Raw genomic sequence first — 18,161 nt, 5'->3', positions numbered from 1 at the left:
GGGAACAGGATGGCCATTGTTGCACCTGCATCCAGGTTCTGTATCAGGTGCAGGCAGATCTAATATGTTTACCTCTTCTATAAAAGACTGATGTAACCCTTGAGACATGCAGTTTAATGTTTAAATATGCATCTCTCACTTCTGTTTTACTGAATTTTGTCACCCATTGAAGTCTATGGAGTATTGCTGACAAGAAGTTTTGCAAGGGCAGGGTCACCTTCACTGATAAGGTTACCATTTTTCTTCTTGATGAAGAGACCATTGTGCTAAAACCTTCATCCACAAGGACAAGCACCTTGACATGCCTACAGGTTTAAACTCCTGAGTATCTGGCAAATGAAGGTCAGCGGTATTTGATAGAGTCAAGAATTTGAAACAAAGGTTAATCGTGGCATGCTAAAGTAATCATGTCACCACAGAAGGATGAGTGGCATTTAACTGACAGCCAAGACAGAAGTTATTTTGCATGAATAGAGCAGCAAAAGGAAAAAAAAAAAAAAATCCATGCTTCCCTCCCCAGGTTCCTGTGATCCACTTACGGAGATATTAGATAGAAAAAAGGGACTGAGTTCCACAGGACTGGGAATTTTCACCTTCCAAAACTATCACGCTATGGATGGGATCAATAAGTGGATGGCACATGTGGAATATCACGGGGGCAGAAGACATACAAGCAAGCAAATTGAAGTACAGTTTATCTCTAAGGACACCCAAACCTAATCAGAGCAAGAAATGTCAACAAGCAAGAGTTACGGGTTTTTGAAGTATTTTTCTCCCCAAGGAAATGTTAGTTAACTGCAGTCACAGTTTAGCAGCAGAAGTAATAATTGAAAATATGATAAGTAGGTCAAGAATCACACAAAGATTAGTTTAACTTATTTCAAGAATACGAAAGCATTTGATCTGCTGTGTAACAAAGCTCTGGAATACTTAGATGGCAGTTTTTAATCTGTTCTTAATCATCTCCTGAGTACTGGCTCATGGCTGCTGCTAGCTGCAGCACAGGGGATACTCTGTGGTGTTACAGTGACTTCTGCAATAGCAGAAGGGACAAAGATGCAGAAGATTATTTCTAAACACCATTATCTATAAGCTATATCAACATACTGGACACATGTACTTCACACCTCCAGTGCTTCGTGAAAATGGCAAGTACTATTTCCCATTTGAGAAGCAAAGAAATACTACAAGGGCTGCGCTGAAAGTAATGCCTTCTATTTCATTATGTTGGCCCATTAAGCCAAAGGTGGATGTTGCTGGTACAGCAGCAGAGATTGAACCTTCCTGAGACAGTAGGTCACTTTCACTTGTGCAGAATTTTTTGATTACTTTCTTACATGAGCATAGCATGCACTCTTGCTCATTGCTGATGAAAATGTATAGATAATGGGGGTAACTGCTGACAAATAGTGATCTGTAGCTGAGAATTTGCTTGGTTGTACTTCCTATGGAACTAAACTGAAAGCATTACTTTAAAATCAACCTACATACTTCACATTAGCAGCTTAACGCACAGGCACAGATTTGGGAGCCACACAGAAAAACCAAGGCGCACTTTAACAAGATTTTGGAATACATCAGTTGACAGTAATCACTTGGTATGAAGTGGAGGAACAGAGAACCGAGGGAGAAAATCAAAGGTCACACTGCAGCCCCCCTACAGCTCAGAAGTGAATGTGTACACAGATCACAGACAAGAAGAACCATAACAGCAAGTGCAGACGTCCAAGCATATCCAAGTCAGTGCAGAAAGCTTGCACTATCCAGTGCCCACCATGACTGCATACATCAACAGCCTCTTAGTTCACCACAGCACAAGTGTAAAAGAAGACCACAGCCTTGTATTAGATTCAGTTTCATAGTATTATTAAGACTGGAAAACTCCACTAGGATCATAAGAGTTCAACCACCAACCCATCCCCGCTAGCTTCATCCCTCAGTGCCTCTTCTTCATGTTTCTTGAACACCTGCAGGGACAGTGACTCCACCACTTCCCTGGGCAGCCTGTGCCAGTGCCTGACCATTCTTTTGGGGGAAAAAAATAATCATAATATCTAACCACAGTTTGTCATGATGCTATGAATGGTAAATGGAAAAAAGATTGTGCACAATCAGTTCCTTATAATCTACATAACTCACCACTGCTCACATCCAACTTAGTCTGCATTAGACAAAGAATTCTCAGTGCCAAAATGCTAGAAGTTAGTGAATATAGTGCAGATTAAGAACTGCATGGGGGCCATGCAATACCATGGTGGAGCAAAGTCTCAGCTGCCTGTGCCTTTTTTGTTTTTATGCCAAAGTCATCAAAATCCAGTCATGCTGACTGAAAGCAGGCAAACAAACAAGATCCCCCACGCTACTGTTTTTTCCCCAAGAGCAGATGTTGAAATGCTTTAAGCTCATTACTAAAACAAGATGACTACATTTCCTCAGCAAAAGCTGTTTCTGTTCGTGTTTCAGCATTAACTACTTCATGTACAGTGTTGGCGGATATTCACCATCACTTGAGCAGAACACTGAAGGAAGCACGAAATAATGCTTAAACATGCTAAACAAGCGCAGGGGAAATGTTGCTTACACCAGCATAAGGGTTGCCCCTAGTGCTAATAAAATAATCTACTATTTGTGAATTAAATGCCCAGCCATTCCCAAGAAGCACAAAAATGACTGGAGGCAGATAAAATGGGGCATTCAGCATCAAAGCACTGTGCATCTGCTGCCTGCAAATCTCATAGCCGAACATTTGCAAATTAAAATCATGTTCACTGTGTCTCCTGAAAAATGAAATGCTGAATTCTGGAGAGCAGCTCTACCTAATTGCTGACCTTTGCAATGCTCTGGCTTGCCCATCTGTACTTAATGAGAAGGTTTAAACTGAGCAGCAAGATCAATACTGAGGGAGCAACAGTGGTAATCAAACTCCATCCCCAAGCAGAATTGAGATGTAGAAGCTGTAAAGTGTCATGACATGGGGCCAGCCAGGGCCACTTTCAGCTGCACCATCTTCTCTTGCACTGTCACCTCAGAGAGCTGAGCTGCCAACCACAGGACAATTATCTGCTACCATCCACATTTAATATGAAATTACTTAACTGAAAGCTTCCAAAAGTCAGCATCTTTGCCACAGGAATCCATTAATCTCTCAAACACAAAGCCCTCACAGAAGCTTCTGTGATACACCCTCTGAAATTGTACCCACATGGAAAAACAAGTTCACAGAATTGTTAGAGTTGGAAGAGACTCTTGAAGGTCATCTAGTCCAGCTCCCCTGCAATGAACAGGGACACCTACAGCTACATCAGGTTGTTCAGAGGCCCATCCAGCCTAACCTTGAACATATCCAAGGACAGGGTATACACTGCCTCTCTGGGAACTTGTGCCAGTGCCGCACCACCAATACTGTAAAAAGCTTTTTCCTTACATCCAACCTAAATCTCTCCTCCTTTAGTTTGAGACCATTTCCCCTTGTTCTGTCACAACAGACCATGCTTAAATAAATAAATAAATAAAAAGCTTGTCTCCTTTCCTACAGCCTCCCTTTAGATACTGACAGGTCACTATCAGGTCTCCCCAAAGCCTTCTCTTCTCCAGGATGAAAAGCCTCAGCTCTTTCAGCCTGAGTTCAATACAAATTAAGTATAGCAAAGTTTCCTGCTGTAAAAGGCTACAGTAAGTTCTGTGACTTCATGTTTTCAGGTTGCAAGCACAGAGGAGACAATTTCACTCCAAACATATAGCACAGCTCCTTGAGGAGCAGCTCAAAGCACTGTAGGGCAGACTCAATAGACATGCTGCTGTGTGCATTATTTGGCTGAGCAAAGGGTCTCCTACTCTTGGCAGGTGTAGGGCAGCTGACACAGCAGTTCAAGCCAGTCTGGAGCATGCTTAGCAACTTCAGCAGCTTAAACAATTGCTGCAGTCAACATCAGGAGATGGAAAGGGAAGAGGAGAATCACACTGCCCTCAGCCTGAAGTCAGTGATCTGGTTTGGAGTCCCCCTTAGGAACCAGCCTTTACCTGCTGAATTCTACTGGAAGTAGCAGGAACGGCTTTGCTACATCAGCCAGGCCACACAGAGAGGAAGCAGAAATACAAACTTAATTGTAAGGAAACAAATCTGCATCCCATCACTGTATTGAAGATCAGCTGAACTAAACTTAGGGTGTGAGCACCTGCCCAGCTTCAGTGCACACGGAGGGAGTCAAGCTCAAGAGGTAAATTCAAGTCTTGGTTTGTGGAAATACAAATAAGACTATTCAGAACAGCAGCTGTGGAGCAGCACGAGAAAGCAATGCTAAGAACCAAGGACATCTCCAGGAGAAAAAGCAAAGTCAGATAAGATGGGTGATGATGACCTTGATTGAAGGAAGAAAGCATGGCTGGAAACGACTCGTGGCTCCAATTGGATTAGTGCCTGCAGGCATAGTTAAGGAGCATTTGTGGAATATTTTGTTGACATGTAAAGGCAGGTGGGAAAGTTAAAAGAGAAAACTTGTGAATGTATATAAGGGATGTTAGAAACTGTAATAATTGGGATCATTCACATCCAAGTCCATGCCTCAAGTGCTGCACTGGCTAACTTTCACTGGCAGAGCAGGCTGCTCTCGCACAACTCACCGTTAGTATCCATCACTTCATTCAGAAATTGTACTCCTGAAGCAAATCAAGATCCTTCTCTTCTGCTCAGTTTTATATTGACACTATGACCATTTCAGATACAGAGCCATAGAGAGTAACATTGTTCTGAGGACAAAATGCTTTGGAATGAATGTTTCCCATACAAACTTTTGGCATTCCAAGAAAAATAAAGAAACACACAACTCTCTCTCCCCTATCTTCCTGGAATCAACATCTAAAGGCTTGCACTACAGAAAGAAGACTAAGTAGCACAGGAGATACTGTGAGATCGAAGAAGGTAAGGTTGCCTAGATATACATGTAGTGAAGTATCTGCAGAGTGCAAGCAACACTTCTCCAGTGTAATAGTCAGCAAGGGTAATGTTTATGAAACAGAACATTACACACTAAGCAACAGAAATCCAAACAGTGATTTACCCAGTGACTGTGACACAGGCATTTTAGGTGCATGAGGACAAGAGGCTCAAGTCACTTTTGGTCACATCTGCACTTAGAATCTGCTGAAAGACAGCAAAATCAACGCACACCACTGAAACAGCATCAAGATAAAATGGTAACCATAGGTTAAGGTGCTCCTAAAAGAATATTCAATTTCAATTAACATGAGGGAAAGCAGCAAAGCACCAGGCAAAGGGTGTCCACATGTTGCCAAGTGACATTAAATAGAGTACTCTAAATTCACCAGCTGCCTATTTCCCCATCAGTATGCCTGTCCAAGCAGACAAAGAAACTCTTTCAATGTTTAACAGAAGCATAAGCTTTTCAGCAGCTGCAAAGTAGTGAAAAAAAACAGCCAAACTATTTGCGCAAGAGCCTACTTGCATTTGACTCAGGATGTAGCACCCCACAGAGGTGAAGAGCCATGCATTGGAAATGTTTGCTCCTGAGTTGCTTCCAACTCATGTAAGCTGCTCTGCTCTCAAGTGGCAAATCATGAGCTCACCCACACAAAAGAATAAATGTAGCACTGATGGGAGCCACTGCGGCTGGTTTGGCTGCACAGGTTCCTCTCTGAGGGAATCCATCTACGCACAGAATTCTGACAGCCTGTCCAAAGAAACAACGCCAGGCCACTGCCATCACAGTGCTTTTACCGTATCAACTATCATTAGTTTGGAATGAAACCACTGCCTCTCAGACAGATGGAAGCAACGATGAATACAGAAAGCATACAAATAAAATAGAAAGTCGAGAGCTCCTGGCTCCAAAAAGAAACACACAGTGTGATTTCAGCCCCTTCCACCAGTTTACACTTCTGTGTTTCCAATAATGATCTTAGCTGGAGAATAAGAAAGTGTCTAATGGAGTTTTCACCACCTCTTGCAGTCTCTTCTATTAATTTTCATGAACACTGCAGGTGATAAGCATCTGATTCTGGGAGGAGGGAAAATAAAACACCAGCTACTCAGAACTGCTATTTTTAAGCACATTTCTTCAGTGTTTTGAAGTTTAAATATGCAAAAGATAAGTGACATTTCTTTTTTCTTTTAAATTGTGTCATGCTGCATATTTTGATTACATTTCCTAGTGAAATCCACAGTTATTTTTCCAAAGAAAACATAAGATGACTGAGGTATGGCTTCAATATCTAAACTTGAGAAATTAAATACATTATGGGTGATAACTGACAGTTTTAAAGACTGTAGTCCTATGTATATTTGTCACCTACACAATTTCATGATCACCCTGAGCAATACAGTAACACAAAAGTGATGCAGGAGTAAGATGGTGGGGACAGCAAGCTGTAGGTGGGACCTTCATCCTGTCACACTGTGACGGTAAAAGGGAAACCAGACAAGGTGGCACAGCCAGGCATCATCTCCACATCATTCATACTTCGGTTTTCTAGGAAAGGAAAGAGGACCTACCAAGCAGCACAATGGACAAGTCAGAACAATATTGCTCAAGAGATGAAACCATTTGTTACTTGCACTGCCCATTAACAAGAAATACCCACTGCAATAAAGCTGGCTCCTTTTAAAATAAACATTACAGATCACACAAGTACTCTCAAGGGCAAAACTAACAAGAAGAGTTACATAAAAAAACTCTTGTCAGGACAGTGGCACAAAAAATGTCATGCCACACAAGCTCATCTCCAGACTTACAGATGAGCATAATATTTTAGAACAAGCAGCTTACAGTGTTGTTAGTTCTGTTACTAGTTGTAATTATTGAGACAAAAAATGATGTAGTAGGAAAAAAACAAACAAACAAACAAAAAAAAACAGCTAGCAAAACAACCTGAAAACCTGAGTTACTGATTTCCTATGTTTTTCTATTATCTGCCATCTAGTTATCTGAAGAGGTTGAAAAGTTCCAGTAGAATTGAGAAGTTTGTTCCAACATTTATCTGGCTTCTTGACTCTCAGTAAGATTAAGTTTATAAAAGAAATTTCTATTTGGCTTATGTTTGATGTCCCCTTCTACGTTATGTTTTCTGTGTTCTGCTTCATGAATTAATATGTGTTATATTTCGCTTTTGCATTTCTCACAGATTTCAAAGCATAGATTCTTAAGAAATTCATGAAAAGCAAAGCCTGCAGAAGGAGAGCAGTATGAGAATACTAATCAGTAAAAGCTTACTCATGTTAGAAAATAAACATAGTTGTTCTGCAAGTAATTATCACAAATAACTTTTAAAGCAACCTTCCAGAAAACTTCAAGGGCTCCTACACAGGCAACCAAATGAACCTGACCACCGTTTAGACAAAAACTTAGCCAAATGAGACAAGAATGAGATCACTGAGGATTTAAGACTGCCTGTAGCAATTCCAGAGCAGTATAAAAATCAAGGGAACATGAGGCTACAGCCTTCAGAGACAAACCAAAGGTCTAATTTCTGACAGTACAAATGACAGACAATTTCCCTTGCCAGAAGTGGAATTCTACACGAGCAGTCTTGCTTGTAGGTTTCAAAACAAAGCTCCCTTGTCCTCATTAGAGTTGCTGAAATAGATACATAGTGTTACAGACTTAGAGCTAGTCTTATCCACCAGATCTGCAATTTACTTGTCAAGGATAAGTAATATTACATAGACCAAGGTAACTGCAGAAAGAATAAGAACAAAAGGTTCACATTTAGCTGCTAGCTTGCACAAATTCTTGATCAGTTCAAATCTCAAACAATTAGTAGAAGTCTTTCACAGACTTCTTTTAATTTATCTTCTATAAGGAGATAAACAACTTTCCCCAGCTTTATTTAACACATCTACACTCACATTCCTACTCTGCCAGGTTTAGCATTTTCCCCTTGTAAGCTTCACCACCCTTAGACTGGTCATCAGGATTTAACTAACTCCTACACCAAGTGATTGTCTTCAACTGATTTTTGAGGCTAAAGTTGGGAACTGGCCCTACACATCCAGCCATCCAGCTAACCTGGACTACCTATAAGAATGCCACTGGTACAGACTTCTGCTTTTAAAGGACTGACAGGAGTTCTGTGCATATCACAAAAATAAATCCACGTTTAACTGACTTCTGTTTTGCCCCAGCAGAGCTGACCCCTTTGCTCACAGTCCTCGACCCAAGCAAGCTCCTACTTCACACCTCTCTAGGCTCACAAGGTTGAACTAGCATTTTTAAGGGACACCAAATGAATCTGCTTTCACATTCCTGCTCCCAGGTGGCTTTCAGGTGTGGGTTGTCTGATCCCTCTTGCAATAAATTGACCTTACCAAAACTATGAAGACAATTGCTGTGAAATATTTCACTATGAGATGTGTCCAATTTCTGTCATCCTTCCAGACAGGAAGGATTTTCTAGGTTTCCCGGGGGAGATGTCAAGATCAGGGAAGGGGAACTTGGTTCTAAACAATTTTCAATGCAGAATCAGATCCCCTATAAGAGTTTTTAAAAAGTAAAAAAAGGACTAGAAGACAAAATATAACTTTAGCCTATGGTAAAATAATTCTGAAGCAATGAGAGCCTCTTACCTACTATTGCAAGCACAGTGCTTACTCCTAGCACTTTTTTATTCATTTTTAATTTTTTTAATATCTTCTAGGATGCAAACAAAAAGGGGTGTATTGTAAGACTAATTTTCCTCTTCAGAACCACAGACCTGCTGCCAGTTCCTTGCTCCAGACATACTTTCACACACATTAGTTACCCTTGAGCCAAAAAGGGAGCTAAAGGAGGACTCCTAATCCCTAAGTATTTCAGCTCCTGAACTAAAACAAAATGTCATAATGTATGGAAACCTCTAGTATTTATGTAGCTTTTTTCTAAAATTGTATTGCATCTTTACAATATATTCTTCATTTTTTCAAGCACAGCAATTGAATAGATCAATACAATGGGAAAGGCAGTACAACAAAGGTGTGATGACAGAAGGACTGGCACAGCAGTAAGGTGCTATACAGGAAGGGAAGATGATTGCTCCCCTGTATCAGAAGATTCCAGGTTTGCAGTGGGAAAGCTTCACCAAGGAGGGATCTCCAGAAAGAGATCCTCCCCCAGTGGCAGTCAGCCCTTAAATGAGGTCTAAGAGGGATGAAACCTGGCTCCTTCTGGTTGCACAGATGAATTGCCTTCCCCTGTGCTCCCAGGGCTGACCGGGGCTTTTCCCCAGGTGCTCAATCAGTGGTTCAGGCTGTGATTGAGTAGTTCCCATACACCAAGTCATCTTAAGCTTTTATTCATTAATTGAAGTATTTTCATACTTTTATGCTTAACAGGTATCACTCTGTCTCGTAGATCCATAGACTGTGACAGACCAAATCTGTCCTGATTTTAGTGTTTAACTTTCCCAAATAGCCTTTAGGCATCAGTATCACTCAGCTTATATGCATGGTAAAAGTAGTATTAGATCCTATCTACACCAGCCTTGCAAACAAGATTTAAAACCCCATAAGACCACAGGATCAGAGTATATTGTAACTAAAAAGTTATAAATCCATGTTAAGTGCAGAGACAATAAGAAAGAATTCCAGTCACATAAAGAAGGAACTCTAAGTTCACCATTCAACCACAGAGGTGAGTTAGCCGTGACATAAGTGTCAGTGTTCTGAAGTCTTGGGCAAGTTTTGCATTAATGCAATCTTTCTTAGCACACAGGTGCTGTGAAGGAAAATGATGCTTAGAGATCCTCAAAAATTTGAAATTTAATGACCACTCAGCCATTGGTATATGTATGTAAGAGTATTATTAGGCTGCTCAAGAGAAAAATATAGCCTTTAACTACAAACTCATATTGTTATGAAGATCTTTTCTGGTAATTAAGTTTTGGCTTTAACAGAAGAAAATGTTATTAGCACAATGAGAATCTCATGCTTTCTTTCCTTCCTGTCATACCAGTGTTCTGCATCAACTGTTGAAAAGGTGGGAAGCTTTTTGTGCTTGCAAGGATAATCACTGACTCTTGTGGATAACCTCCTAAGTGTGATGGCCTTGTGATGAATGCAAGTGGGCTCAGGGGTCATCTGTACAGTCTCAACAATCTGAGTGAGTTTCACCTCTCACATTCGGGAGTGGAAAAGAAAAACAAAGCTCTAACAAGCTGGATTTGTGTAGTCAGCAGAGAATGTCAGCTTTGCAGCTGAACACAACTGATTCAGTTAATAACTTTTGACCACATATCAACAGCTCATGTACTTCCATTAAAACAACTATGGAATTACACTGTTAGTTCGTACAGTGTATCTCTATGCCATTATCCTAGAAGCAAACAATATCAGAGGAGTGAGAATTACTTTGTAAATGGCATAAACCTTATTATACTAAGAAGGTTTTGTTCTGCTATAATTGCACTGATAAAACAAGAGGTGAGATCTAGCCCTTTTCCAGACAAGGGCATAACCAACTTTTCAAAAGTTAATGTTTTCACATTTCCCCAAAACTCCTTAAAGAGTATTCCACTTGATGTTCTATTTTTCTATCTTTAGTGAGTGGAGGTAGTTGCTTGAAACATGGAGGGAAGGAAATCTGGCAAGGAATGGGAATTAAAAGGAATGCAGCATGACTTACATTCACTAGATATCTGGAAGCTACTTTGCATTGGATATTTTTCTGTCTCTTCCCCTCCCACTCCTTCCTTTATGAATGTTTTTATGACAATTGACAGTCATATGTAAATGTTACTTTGCAGCGGTTTCCACAACAATCCTACTATGCTTAATATCAAAATACATGTTCTTAGGCGCATTGTTCAGCAAAGATGATACACATGGTTATCAAATATCTCTAATTTGTTGTCATCCGATTTTAGCACTATAACAATTGCTGAGCCCTGTGTCATGTGTTGGGAATAGTTATATTTGCTACAGCTACTTTAACTGTCAATGTGCATAATTTCAGCTTTTAAACTGTCCTTAAATCTTAGCCTTATATTACAATTGGCTCTTTTTCAATTTTTTTACAGAAAATCATTCCACTGCCTAAATGTCCAAAATAACTGCTGACTAAAATGTTCTAGAAATAATTATACACCTATCACTTCTACAGAACACCAGTAATAAATCCTTTCTTTGAATCTTCATTCAGCTTACTTAATTGAGGTTTGGAAAATATTTATTTCTCATGTCAGAACGTTCTGACTTGAGCGATAACTGATGCAGTTTCTACTAAAACATCACCAGTTTGCCATAAGCAACAATAAAGCCTCACAACAGCCTGCTGAGTTAAAAAACAAAAACAAAAAACATATTACCTTAGTTGTGTAGGTGGATACAGATGGGCAGTGGAGCAGAGCAGCTAATTTAGATTGGGCTGAGCCTACTGGTCAGGCTGGATTTAAATTCACAAAATAAACACGTTGCTACTACAAAGTTCTTCCATTCCATTACTTTTTTTCTGAATTCAGTAGATCAAACGAGTCTGGTGACTGTTGGAACTCACTTGTTGGGCTGACTGCATAGTGCAGGTTTACAGCAGCTCCAGTCTATGTAGTTTTCAAGGACAGCAAAATTGCATCTCCATGTAGGCAACAAACATTACCTGGGTAAAATGAAACTTGTCTCAGAAGATTTTTAAAGTTAATGTTAACTTGCATTAGTGCTGTCAATTAGTACATTTTGAACTCAGACATAGGACACTTTGCTTTCAAATTCTATTTGCTCCTGTAGTCATTTTATTTGTAAAGCAGCACCTGTAGGCACAAAGTATTATTATTTTTAATTGATTTCTCTACTATACAAACAAACCTTCTGTCAAATCTCTTATGATAGCTTACAAGAGAAAAGAGTAATTAAGGCTGCAATGTAGTTTTGCCTAACACATGCAACACCACATGATCAGGTCACAACTGTTTTCACTTCTCAGTACGAGTTGCAACAAGTTTCTTTAGTCCTTCAGTTTCTTCCCCTCTTCCATACAAACCAAAGTAAGAAGGCAAACACCAACTCAGCAAAAGCTCAGACCAGATGCACAAGTAGTTCCAGGATTTCAAAGCTGAATTCTTATTTAGGTGATGCGTTGGTTCATCTACAGAATAAACATGGCCCACCACATTGTAAAGCTCTTCTAAGTATCTTTGCTGCACCCTAATGGATGCTAAAGTCTGGGAGTTTCGCTTCTAGGAAGGGTTCATTGGGAAGTAAAATTCTAGCTTGCAGACAATGGTTGGCCTGGGAAGCTGCTCTTCCAAGACAGAAATGAAAATGTGGACAATGACTGCAACATGAGAAAATAAAGGGAAAACCCCTCCCTTCTTTCTGTGAAAACATAGCTACTTTTCTAAGGCAAAACTACTTAATATATTTTCTCTGCAAAACTTTCTGCTTTCTTACTTAAATACAAATTCCTGTTATCTTGGAGTAGCAACATCTCCAGTACTGTGTCCAGTTTTGGACCCTCACTACAAGAAAGATGTTGAGGCCCTGGAGCATGTTCAGAGAAGGGCAATGAAGCTGTGAGGGGTCTGGAGCACAGGCCATATGAGGGACAGCTGAGGGAACTGAGATTGTTTAGCCTGGAGAAGAGCAATCTCTGAGGAGACCTTATCATTCTCTACAACTACCTGAAATGAGGCTGTGGTTAGGTGGGGGTTGGCCTGTTCTCCAATGTAACTAGTGATGAGACTAAAGGGACTGGCCTCATGTTGCGCCAGGGGAGACTGAGGCTGGTTATTAGGAAAAAATTATTTTCTGAGTAGTCTGGAACAGGCTCCCCAGGAAGGTAGGTGAAGTCACTGTCTCTGAAGGAATTCAAGACATGTTTAGATGTGATACTAAGGGGCATGGTTTAGTGGGAAATATTGGTGGTAGGTGGATGGTTGGACTAGATGATTTGGCAGTCTTTTCCAAGTCCAGTTATTCTATGACTCTGTGATCTTTCAATGAATACAAAACTGACTGTGAAATTCTAGGAGAAGGCCGTGCCAACTTTATCTTCACAAAACCTAGGTGCAAAACACAGCCTTAGCATACATACAAATAATGCCACATAACCTGGAAGAGGAGCATGCTGTTACTCCAAACAGGGAGTTAAAACAGGAGCTTTACTGCAAGTCATTTGGAATACATAGGTTATTTATTAATTAGTAGAGCCCGACTGTGATTCTTTTAAACAATAGTAACGCCATCTTTAATCAATAGGAACCTTGAATGCTGTGTCTGGAGCCCACAGCTGCTGTGCTGCAGAGAATTTCAGGGAAATAAATGCTCAGCAATTTTCTGAAAAGCAGCATCAATCTATGGCTTCCTGTCTCTAAAACTACTCACAATGCTGCTTCATATTTCAGGCTGAAATCCTTGGCTAAGTGGAAATAATTTTATTCCAATTCCTTGGCTATGATGTATTACCGTTACTCTGATATTTGTAGTTGGCTTTTGGAAGCCTTATCACAGCTCATGCAACCTCATTAAAAAAAGGAAGAGGAAAAAAAAAAAAAAAGGTAGGATAAATACAGTAAAAAGCTTACAGAGATGGATGGAATCAAAACAGCAAGAAATTGGAATCATAAAAACTGGAACGTGTGCATCTAACTAAATGTATCCTGTGTTCCTCCTGTCACTGATCTTGAAATCACTGGAAAATTCCCAACATTTTCCACATTAAGCAAATGTGACCAACTAAACACATCAAATATTCTTTTCTCTTGCTGCTTTTTTTATTTCCTGGTCAGTGTACTAGTAGTCACTGGCTGCTGATTCAGTTCCTATTGCATTACGTAAAGTAAAGCTTTCTTTCATTCTGGTTATTACAATAGCAAAGGCTTAAAATAGATTGTGAAGAAATAGTCAATAGGAGATAAACTGCCACACTCACCACTTAATTTCACACTGACGTATGAATGGCGTCGTACAGTCAGATTGCCATAAAACGTTGGGACTGGAAGAGATCTCATTACAAGTTCTTTATGAAGAAGGCAGTACTTTCACAGGATAACAAAGCAGCTGCTTTTTTTTCTTTTTCTTTTTTTGCAAAACATCTGGTAAAATATTCTTTTGAGAAACTGTGATGAATACCCCCAGTTCTTGTACATGTTATTCTTCTCTGATTGACTCTAATGAGTCTCCATTCGTCTTGTAAACTGAATACTTAATCACTGTGTTCAGAATGACATCAAGTTATTACAGAGCTCAGTTCGTTTAAAGCAAAAAGCTATTAAGTGGCTGATCTGTAGTCCTTCAGGGACTTCAGAATCTGTATTACATAATACATAATTTATATTTCAGGATTACAGAATTGGCTCTATCTGGCTCTCTGCAGTTTATAAAGCAAGCTGCCTCATTAAAGTTTCCAGTACTGACCACTGGTGGCCTCCAGCAGAATTTAGTTGGAGACACAAAATGCTCAAAAATGCTGCTTATCAAATTCTAGGAGGTAGCTGCAAAACCCACATGATGAGGGAGATGCAGGGAAATTCAGGCATGTAAAGCATCAGGTCTGACCTTGGGAAACTCTGGCTCACCTTGTTTCCTACAAAAGGCTGAGGAAGGGAGAGGTTTCTGCAACTCCACTGCCTGGGGCAGCTTGGCATGTCCCCAGTCACACCTGGAAGGAGCCAGGTTTAGGGCTGGGCCTCTCTTACTTGTACCAGGGTTTCAATGAAACTGCAGAAACTGGATGCTCTGATTCCCTCCAAAAGTCAAAGTATTTTTAAAATGCAGACTTTAATGATATGTCCAGATCTATGGGTGATGAAATGCCCCTCTGCATACAATGAATGCATGGAAGTCTGCCTTCATTTCCATGGGACTTAAAACTGCAACCAGATTTCAAGCCGCACTCTGCTTACGCAGGATCAGCAACAGAGCTGAGTAAGAAAACAGATACTACGATTTCCTCCCATCTGCCCAGGCAGACCACACCGACTGTGCCATATTTCTGTTTAAATAATTACAGATATCCCAGGCTGTTAACTGCAGTTAACATTTTTGCCATCTTTTAGATTAATTATCTTTTTCTTAGACACTGCTCTTGGTTTTGAGTGACAGAAAACCTGTTAATCAAACAAAAATGTCAAATAACAGGTGCTAAAGGGATAGGTGTGGAGCCACAGAACGGTTTGTGTTCATCATCTAGTGTCAATCCCCAATTCTTTATAATGAATAACAGATTAAAAGTTATCCATCAGTCTGCCTATCTTCCTCAGGTCTCTCAGTGATTGCTGAAGCCAGAGTCTCACAAAACAAAGGGCAATGGAAGAAAAGGAAAGGGAAAGAGAGGGAGAGGAGAAGGAAAATATTTTGCATGCATTTTGTCCATGACATTTGACTTTTTCTCTGCTGCAATGTCTGTGTCTTCATGAATGGTTTGGCTCTTCTGTGAGATTAAAGAACATGGTTGATCCTTTCCTGGAAATAATGAAGGGAATCTAAGAGAAAACAAAATGAGGCTCTGGAGATTAGAGGGCTGTTTGTGTCCTGAAGCTATTTTGCTATGGCAATCATGCACTAGACCTCAGAAGTGATGGTTACAGGCTGCTCTCTGAAGGCCCTGCAAATTGTGCAAATGAAATCTCTTAAGATATGCAGGGTCTGAAGTATATTTGGGGCAGGGCCAGCTGTGCCCTCCCTGCAGGACACCTGCACTGCCAGCCTGAACATCTGTGTGCCTGGGAGACAAGTGTTGTTCCTGTTTCACTTGTCAGTTCATCAGCCTCCTTCAAAAATGCATGCCTCGGGCACTCAGTATATCCCTGAGAATCACTGCATTGTTTTGAACGTGAACCTGTTGCTGGCACTGAGAACTTACAGCACAAGAAGTCTGGCCAGTCATCTTCATGGTCATAGCTTAATCCATGCAACAAGGGAGGTGGACCTGTTGGAAAGTCGATTGGGTGGGAGGAAAGCACTGGTGATGGATGGATCGGCTCTTCCTAACCCAGGCGGCACTGTGCCTCTGACAGAGCATGTATGGCTCCCTCACCTGCAACAGGGACCTGGAGGGGAGGAGGCCTTTCCCCATCACTGACAATGGCAAGTTTTTCTCAGCAGCTCTGTGCAGAAGGAATCTAATGGTGGGTACCCACCGGGATGCATCAGGCCTGTTTATGGAGGTGATAATTATTACATGGTAACCACTGTGCCTGTAGCTCTTGCTAATTTTGTTTGGGCTTCTCTTCTCTGATTTGCATGTAGAGCACGGGTTCCTAATGAACACAATTGTGTAAGTTACAGAAAATTCTGTGGTAAATAATCCGTCCTTCTCCTGCATCAGGCCTCACTGAACCTGTACGCCAGAACTTGTTATCTACAAAGCACAAGTGAACAAAACCCCTTCAGAAAAGCATTATTTATGTATATCAAGTCTGGGTAGCACGTGTAGCAAGGAATCTTCACCTGCAGGGAGGGAAGGTATGAGATGAGTCTTGTCAAGGAAGCTGCCTGAGTAGCAAGGCAGTCCAAATTCAGGATAAATATACTGTTCCTTATCACTCATTGCTCCATTACCAAGAAAATGACTATCAAAGTCATGACATTTTGCTCTGCATCATCAGTACCATCATCAGGCAGCAGTAACAATGTTAGCGGTGCTGCTAACCTTCTGCGGCCTTTGCTTAATGGTAATCAGAGCCAGATCCAAACAGAGCACAACCGCCTGAAGCACATCCACACCGGGGCTGAGATACAAAAGGACATCCCTCTGAAAAGCTCCTGTCTCTACCACCAGAGCCAGCAACTGCTTTGCTGCTGTAGACATTTGTATTCTCCACATTTGTAGGCCCTGCAACCCTACTGCTGTGGTGTGATGGGGGCCCTGCCTCATCTCTTCTGACAGGCGGCAAAGGGCCAGCTGTGGCAGGAGCTGGTGCTGGAGTAAGAGAGGAGCTGTCCTTGGGAAGGGGACAGCCTGTGCTCTGACCTACACACCAAGGAATAAGTTACTCACTGTGCATAAGAGCAGATGGACAAATGGTACAAATACGTTAAATCCCTTTGTGGAGCTGGCTAGTTTTTTAAAGCACTGAGACTGCACAAACAACTTCCCTGTTGAGATTTAGTTAATTTATTTAATGATGCAGAAAACAATAAAACTCTCATCTTCCCCACGATGTGCTCGGTTTTCAAGGCTGACAGATTTTATTTTGCTGAAGGAAGTAAACACTTTTCAGCACAGAAAGCAATTCCTGAGGTTCCCAATATACTTTTGTTTACCTCTTGTATTTAAATTGCATTAATAAAACTATATACATCCTGATGATTGCCAAGGTTGGTAATTGGCTGTGAGTCACTGCTAGGGATAGCATAAAGGGCTAGACAAAATCTTTAGCTTGAACTGGTGCTACCATTCATTCATCTGCTCCTTGGGTGTCCTTAGAGAATCCCTTGTACATATCTCCAAAGTTTCATGGTGCCACGGCACTTCTCTGCATAGTCAGACACTTGTTATTCAAAAGCCTTTGCATCTTCCAAGAAGTTATGTAGGTGGGATTATAAATATCAAGTCACGGTAGTTGTATATATTGCTAACATAATTAATAATAATTAGCAAGCTGGAATACTGAATGTATTGGACAAAGGCATGGGCACCCTGCTCTGGGTGTCCCTGCTGGATAGAGGTTGGACCACATGAACCCAGGGGTCCATTCCAGCCTCAGACATGTTGAGATTCAGCCTATGATTGATTTTTAGCTCACCTTGATTTAGCCTTCATCAATCATTTTCTCACTCAGTAGCAGGATTCTGTTCAGTGTACTGACTGCTGGCTTTGCAGCCTCCCTTTCTCCCTCTCCCATTTCAGATGACACAGTTTCTCCTCTAAGTTCCAGGACTTGGCAGCTCCCTCACATTGCTTGCATTTGAACCGAAGGCTGAAAAATACATGGAAGCTGCACTGCCTGCTCTGATGCAGTGGTCGATAGATTGGATTTGTCTCAATCTGTTGACAATTTTGCAAGAATCAGCTTTAATGTGTAACATCACACAGTGAAGGCTGTGTCTGAAGCTGTTATTTACAGCTGTTGGCTTTGCTTAAACTAATGCATTACATTTGAACTGTGGAGATTTCATACATAATATATTTTGTCTCCCTAGGCATTATTTGGGGATATAAAAGAAAACTCAGTGTACACTGCAATTAAAAAAATAATAATGAAAAATCAGGCTATTGAATAAAGCTTCTATTAAGCCA

This window comes from Coturnix japonica, chromosome 3 (genome assembly GCF_054131305.1).
Source record: "Coturnix japonica strain WE chromosome 3, WE-NBRP24, whole genome shotgun sequence".
NCBI classification, from domain to species: domain Eukaryota; kingdom Metazoa; phylum Chordata; class Aves; order Galliformes; family Phasianidae; genus Coturnix; species Coturnix japonica.
Note: the sequence above shows the minus strand (reverse complement) of the source record.